The sequence below is a fragment of the Diachasmimorpha longicaudata genome, chromosome 2 (assembly GCF_034640455.1).
Source record: "Diachasmimorpha longicaudata isolate KC_UGA_2023 chromosome 2, iyDiaLong2, whole genome shotgun sequence".
Classification (NCBI taxonomy): Eukaryota; Metazoa; Arthropoda; class Insecta; order Hymenoptera; family Braconidae; genus Diachasmimorpha; species Diachasmimorpha longicaudata.
In genome coordinates this window covers 3379119-3386582 of record NC_087226.1, presented here as the reverse complement: position 1 = coordinate 3386582, position 7464 = coordinate 3379119, and the positions used below count along the sequence as shown (strand labels likewise).

The following is a 7464-nucleotide window of genomic DNA, read 5'->3' as shown; positions in this document are numbered from 1 at the left end:
AGAGTGGGTTACCAACAAAAATAAAAAAGATTTTTTTTAAATATGCTGATGTATATTAATTCAACGGTTTTTGTTGTCTAAATTGTTGTCGATCATTGAGGAGATTTTATCACATATAATACCACTCGAGCTTCAAAATTATAGAATATTCGATAATTTTGAAGCTCGAGTGGTATTCAGGGGATTATTTTTCCTATCCAAATTTCGGCCAAGAGAATTGTGCCATGACATGAAAAGAGGTTTATTTGGTTAGGTGTCGTTTGTTTATCAAAATTATCAAAAAATTATGGCATATAATACCACAAGAGCTCCGAAATTATCGGATATTTCCCGATAGGTTCGTTGCAAACAAATGAACGTGTCAAGTTTTCCAGTTTAAAAATCACGAGCGCGAAGCGCGAGTGATTTTTCTGGAAAACTTGACAAGCTTATTTATTTGTAGGGAACCTTGAGGGAAATATCAGATAATTTCGAAGTTCGAGTGGTATTCGGGGGATTATTTTTTGCATCCAAATCTTGGCCGATAGAATTGCACCATGAGACATAATTTTCAACGAATTGCCATTTAATCTGTCAGATACAATTGAGGGTTACTTCATCATTTGTTTTTTTATTGTATAGGCAACATGCAAAATTTCCAGTGAAATTTCCAAGAATTTCCGCTGAAATACCGTGTTGGCTATACAAAATAACGTCGAATGGTGCAATCCTATTGGCCAAGATTTGGATGGGAAAAATAATCGCTGATATTCGAGGTAGGCTATACAAAATATCAACAAATGGTGCAATTCTATTGGCTGAAATTTGGGTGGGAAAAATAATCAGTAGTAATACCCCAAGACCTTCAAAATTATCGGATATTTCCCGAGAGTTTCGTTGCGTAGCAACGAGAGGGATAAGTCTCGCAGGTTAAAAAACCCGAGCGCGAAGCGCGAGGGTTTTTCTGCGAATCTTATCCCGATCGGTGCTACGCAGGGAAACTGGAGGGAAATATCCGATTAATTTTGAAGGTCGAGGGGTATTTGGCTGGATTATTTTTTTCATTCCAATTGCAAACAATTAAATGTGTGGCATTTCACGTCATATAGTACGGTTGTTCACTCGTAGTCGTGGCTTCTCCAGCGTATATTTTTTGTCTGCACAAAATGCAGAGAATTATTTCCAAATTGTGGCTTTTGTCTTCACTGTATTATTAGGAACATTTTTTTAAATTTTTTGATCAATAATCTCCAAGGATTCCCGTCCAAATCTGGTCATGTCGAGGTAAAGTCTTTGAACTTGATTTTTTGTAATGACAGTTTTGGGGTTTGAAACGCGTACAAATTGTTTATCGGATATTTTCATTGCTTAGCAACAAACAGGGAAATATCCGAAAAATATCCGAAGTAAAACTCTCTTACTTGTACCACGTGACGGGAAATGCCACCATTTGATTGGTTGAAATTGGGATGAAAAAAATAATCACATATAATACCACAAGTGGTTCAAAATTATCGAATATTTCCCGATAGATTCGTTGCAAACAAATGAAGGAGTCAAGTTTTTCAGGCTAAAAAATCACGAGTGCGAAGCACGAGTGATTTTTCCTAAAAAACTTGACGACTTCATTTGTATGCAGGGAACCTAGAGGGAAATATTCTATAATTTTGAAGCTCGAGTGGTATTCAGGGGATTATTTTTCCTATCCAAATTTCGGCCAAGAGAATTGTGCCATGACATGAAAAGAGGTTTATTTGGTTAAGTGTCGTTTGTTTACCAAAATATTCAAAAAATTATCGCTGATATTCGAGGTAGGCTACACAAAATATCAACAAATGGTGCAATTCTATTGGCTGAAATTTGGGTGGGAAAAATAATCACTATTATTTTGAATAAACAAAATTTAGTTTTAAAAACGGGAGAACCCGATGCATAAGCGGAGGGTCCCGGGTTCAAACACCGGTCTGGATTATCCATTTTTTCAGTAACTTTTTCTTGTAAAATCACGGGGAGATAAAATTGTTTTAACAAAATGTCATATTCGTTTGAATGTTTCTGGAGATGTCGGAAAAATCCAGCTGAAGACCTACGTGACTGAAAGGGATTTTTTTTTTGCGCCGCAATATTCGTAATGAAAACATCATTAAAATCCAATCAAATAATACGAAACCTACGTGACATTACGGAATTCTTTCACCTCACAGTATTCCTTATCTGCACCTGAATTTAAATAAAATTATTTGAATATGCCTCCTCTATAAATCATAACGACGCAATACAAAGTCATTATCGTAGTCTTTAACTATCACTAATTTTTTATCACCTCAGATTGTGTCTAATTACTCTATCACGAAGAGGTCAACATTTTTTGCCGACTTTTCGTTTAATTTCCGGAGTATATCTTAGAAGCGAAAGGTGATCGTAATATTTTGCAACAAGTTTTGTTCAAACAAAAAAAATGTATAGAAACTGAATCTAATTGTTGAGCAATATCTCCGAATCGAAAAGAGATAGTAGAATTTTTGTCAAGAGATTTCTTGTAGCTGTCAATTCGCTCCGTAAAAAACGTTCTAATGAAAGTTTTTTTATCTCCTCTGGATTCCGAGATATTCATCAAAAACTGGTTAAGGGGTTACTCTCATGTGAATGCATTCATTTTACCACTTTTTCGGAAATTTTTTTTTTATGCGACAACAAAATTCAATCATTTTAATTTTTTAATATATTTTTATGTGTATTTTGAAATGTACACAAAAAATTTTTTTTTCGTTTTTTGCATTTTTGACATATATTTTTTTTAAATCAAACTAGTCCCCAACACAAAAGGTAGTTCACTGGTCATGGTGATAGCTGCTGTTCATGTTGTCTGAGATAAAAAAATCAAATGGATTATTATTCAGTAGATTTGCGGCTATCGTCCCTACCAAATATAATCAGTTTCATTAGAAAAAAAATATATCGAACTTCAAAAAAAAATCACGAAAATCTTGTTCTTTTTCGTTAAAAATCGTTTAAAAAAAATATGAAAATATTTTGGAAAATAAACAATTCTGGTAGGGACGATAACTATAAATGAGTAGAAGAACATATGTAAATTTTAAAGCAATCGGTTGAATACTTTTTTTTCTAGGACCATGACAGTTTCAGAAAATGATGATTCGAGAAAAATGCGTTTAAAGTTTAACGCCTGGTAGACAGTCGCTTACGACACGTCGGCGACTATGAGCTGTAACTTATCAAATACTATGAATTTCGGTCTGAATTTTTCACAGCATGTTTTCAATAGATTTTATTATCAGAATATTAAAAAAATCGATTTTTCGAAGTGATCACATGAGAGTAACCCCTTAATAGTCAGAAGTGATTTATCTATTTACGTATGACTCATGCACTACCCAGGTGCGAATGGACTATGGAATGAAGATTGGATCAAGCTTGATTGACAATTGACTAAAGTGAATGGAGCCGACGGTCTCAATGTTAAATCAAGTTTGGATGAAGTTCGATTCAGACTGGAATTTCCAGCCTCGATTGACGCTGGACCTACAATCCTTGATCAACCTTTCGAATTACCCGATAATTCCCCAATAATTAATTATCATTGATCACTTCTTGAAATATTTTAGTGGAATAAAATTGAGTACATTGAGGTACCCCATTTATGAACCTATCAACTACATGGGCTGAATGGAAGATTTACGTCTGGGTTTGAATCTGTCTTGGATTCGTCAATAACATCAAGCTCCATTCAACCCTGGGCCCTCCAGCCTGGAAGAACAAGACTCTTCCAAGATTGGATTGAGAAGGATTCGAAGGAGCATGTGCGGCTTAAGTGGGATCTATACATATGTATAGGATTCACCGATGGAATCAAGATTGCTTCCGCGCTGGATCTCCCAGGATGGAGCTGTCGCACCTCGGTATTTTCTACCCAGGTAAGAAAAACCAAGGCTGACGATCGAAAGAGGCCTGTACACGCCTTGTTTAGACAAACCTACGTACCACAAGCCTGAAACAGACCTGACCTCATTGTCAGAAACGGGCTTGAATCGAGGACTAGTGATGATCCAATTCTCGAGGGTCATTTCAAGCCTGGCTAGGGCCCTGAATTTGCAGGCTGAAATTATCAAGGCTTCACAAAGGCTAAATCAATCCTCATTTTTCCCTGCTCTTTAGTTATTTATTTTTTATTTATATTGATAAGTATTAACCCTTATGGATTCTTTACGACAAGGATGAGCGATGCAAGGTACCTTATTGTCAAGATATGAGTGAAATTTCACCGATTAAGAGATTGATTTCGGATTACCTTCTTAACAATAAAATAATGTACTTATTTTTCCTCTCTTGAATTCCGATGGTAAATTTAGCTAATAAATAAATTCCATCTCATTGGTATCATTACCGTCAATTATCTTTGGAAATTACAGCAGTCATGGACCCAAAATTTCTTCAAAGTTACTTTGCAATTGTTTCACCTATTTTGCAGCTATCCACTGTTATAAATAGTGGCCCAAAATGTGTCAAACGACACTATGTGTGAACGAAGGTCCGGCTTAGATCACCCTTAGAACGAGACTGGCGGAACCCTCGTTAATAAGGCCGTGGAGCCTTCATAAATCTTAATTTGGGCCTTATTTCAGCCCTCGTAATTTGATTTTCCGATGCTTCGTTCAGGCCTCCCCACGAGGCTTCAAACAGGCCTCGCATTCCCAGCCTGAATTCGGGTTATCATTTGCAAGGCTGGATGAAGCCTTATCCACGTGTGAATCCCAAGCCTGAGTAAGAGATTGTGAGCCTTGTTTCAAGGCTTGATGAGTCCGGTTTCCACCGTCAATTCCTACCTGGGTAATACCTAAAAAATCTCCGATCTCTACCACCGTAAAAATTCGATACGTCACGTCCGTCGACATGGTCTTCGCTGCAATAAACGTAAACTCCATCTAGAACAGCAATATATATCAAATTAACGTCATTTAATGACACTATGGTTCCCCCCTGCACGTGTCAAAATTCAATTTTCAATTGTACTTCCGCGTTGTGTAGAATAATTTCGTATAACCAGCAATGAATAAATACTATCGATACTTTCCATACTCGATTTATGCGGCTACTGCATATGTTAACCAGTCTATTATCAGAAATTACTGCGTCAATATTGTTCAACTCGCCATCGAGCATAGAACTTTTACCGCCGTTAATCCATTACTCTTCATACCATGTCAGTACGATTATATTTCACGTATTTTTTTGACGTCAAATTTACTGCTATCGATTCTATATTTCCAATTGATGCCGAAGAGATAAAAGATTGAAGGCCAACAATTACTGACTGTATCTATTAAATTCATTCTTTGCGGGACCCCTTTTTTGCTAAATTAGGCAGATATTAGTCAACAGCCAAGATAACAAAGATTTACTTCACAACTTCAACTGGAATTCACTTGTATTGAAATTCACGTAAGCATTACTGAACTTAAAAAGTCTGTAAAACCAAATACGATTTTTTAAAGCTACTTTTCACCGTCTTTCCTCCGGCATAATTCTTCCCACCAGTTTCCTGCGTACGCAAGTTTCGACAGTTTGGGCAGAGGGAAAACTTTGAGAAACGGCCATTGCCGACTAGACGCTGACTACAGTACTATTGTATACATATATGTACAGGGTGTCTCATTTAAAATAGTCCACCTATTATAAATAGTTGCTGAGGGGGGCCAGTGACAGGAAATGTTTTTAGACATTAATTTTAGGGTGTCCAGGACGACATTTGATGCATACATTTTTTTCACCTTTCAAGGGCATGTTTGCAATCTGCAAGTGTGGGGAACTTTCGTCACCCCACTGAATCTTGTTCGTCTTGATGAGTTCATGAGTTGTTTGATGATGCCACTGTTGACTGGCAATACGTGCATAAACCTTCACACATGTTGACGCTATTTTTTCTCACTTTTTTTTACCGCAAGGGATGCGAGTAGACTTTTCCTCACGTGGTGCATCCTGAGTCACCCTAAGAAAGTCGGAATCTTCAGTTTGATACCTTGAGACCTTATCTTCGTCACATTTTCTGAGTAACAACGCAGGAATTGACATGAATGATGAGGTACCTGAAAATAACAAATCAAATTTCATTGGAGGCTGACCTTGAAAGTTGAAAAAAATGTATGCAACACGTCCCCCTCACAACCCTTCGACTAATGTCTCAAAATATTTTCTGTTACTTGCCTTCCTCCGGAGGTATTTAAGTGGGTTGATTCGAGTGGGACACCCGGTATAAGAAAACGAGAAAAGAAGGCATTTTCTCTTTCGCTTTTCCACCTCCTTTATACCAACTATATACAGACCTAGATGGGTTACAGTTGGATACTTGGTATGGATAAGTGTGGCAATCAGTTCAACGTTACCATGCACCAACCCCATACTCCATATTCCCATACTTCCACCATAGAATTGGCGCTCAGCTCGAAAGCATTTCAGTGCGTAATGCCATGATCAAACTTGAATGCATGAGGCAACCGGATGTCTGGGCGCCAGACGTAGTAGCAAATATTCTCTATCGCTGACTCACTTGAAACGAGGCGATTCTCAGCGGTTATTTATTTATCTGTACGTAAAATTCTGAACGTGTTTTTGTCGTATACACGGTATCACTTCCACGTAGTGAGGATAAAGACAATCATAAGGCAAAAAATCACAAATTTAATTACATGAGTAAATGAAGATGAAATATTTTGTCGTAGTAACAAATCCCCACGTAGACATCGACGAGGTAAAGAGGGCTCACGGAGCGATGTTCAGAATAACGGGGATATCGCCATAATATATGATTTAGGTCTTCCTCAGAACAACCACACGAACATTCTCGAGAGTTTACTATGAGTGTCCTCGCTAAGGAGATGACCAAACTGTGGTACTTCCTTCTTGGTTGTGTTATCCATGTTGTCTCGTTCTGTAACGCAGTTATGCTGGAACTCGTCGGGTTTGTGAGGCTCGATATGGCTTTGATAGTCTCACTACAAGGACGCGAGAACTGCCAAGCTACCGTATTTTTCACTTGGTTAGTTTGAGGGTTTTGGTCATAAAGATGCATGCAGGTTCTCCTTTGAAAGAATAATGCGTTGAGCCCCTTTAATCACTGTTTAATAAAACAAGCTTTTATTCTAATATACACTAGTCACTAGTATATTTGATTGACTTGATATCTTGGCTAGGACTTGCTAATGTTTCGCAATGTGAATGCTACGATTCGTGGATGTGAACTAAAATCTAAGATTTTTAGGAGAAGGCAGCTTCCCTTTTTCTCTAAAAAAATGGGAGAGAAGCAGAAAAAGAATTCCCCAATTATCATCTACTGGGCAGGGTAGCGATGGGTAAGTGCCTATGGATTAAAAAAGGAGGAAAACGCCTAGGTGCGCGTGGAGGGCGACTGGTGCACACGTGATGATCGCTCGCTCGGTCTCAAACGATGCATCCGGAGAAAAGAGTAAA

The 7464-nt window shown here is 37.7% G+C and overlaps 1 long non-coding RNA gene across 1 annotated transcript; it reads right to left on the bottom strand.

The window, feature by feature from the left end:
- Positions 1-3727: 3727 nt before the first annotated feature.
- On the bottom strand, positions 3728-6770 carry LOC135172589 (uncharacterized). Its single transcript, XR_010301136.1, has 3 exons — positions 6202-6770; positions 5769-6083; positions 3728-4922 (listed from the first exon to the last, which is right to left on the bottom strand). It is a non-coding gene; the product is annotated as an uncharacterized LOC135172589 (long non-coding RNA).
- Between the last annotated feature and the right edge of the window lie 694 nt (positions 6771-7464).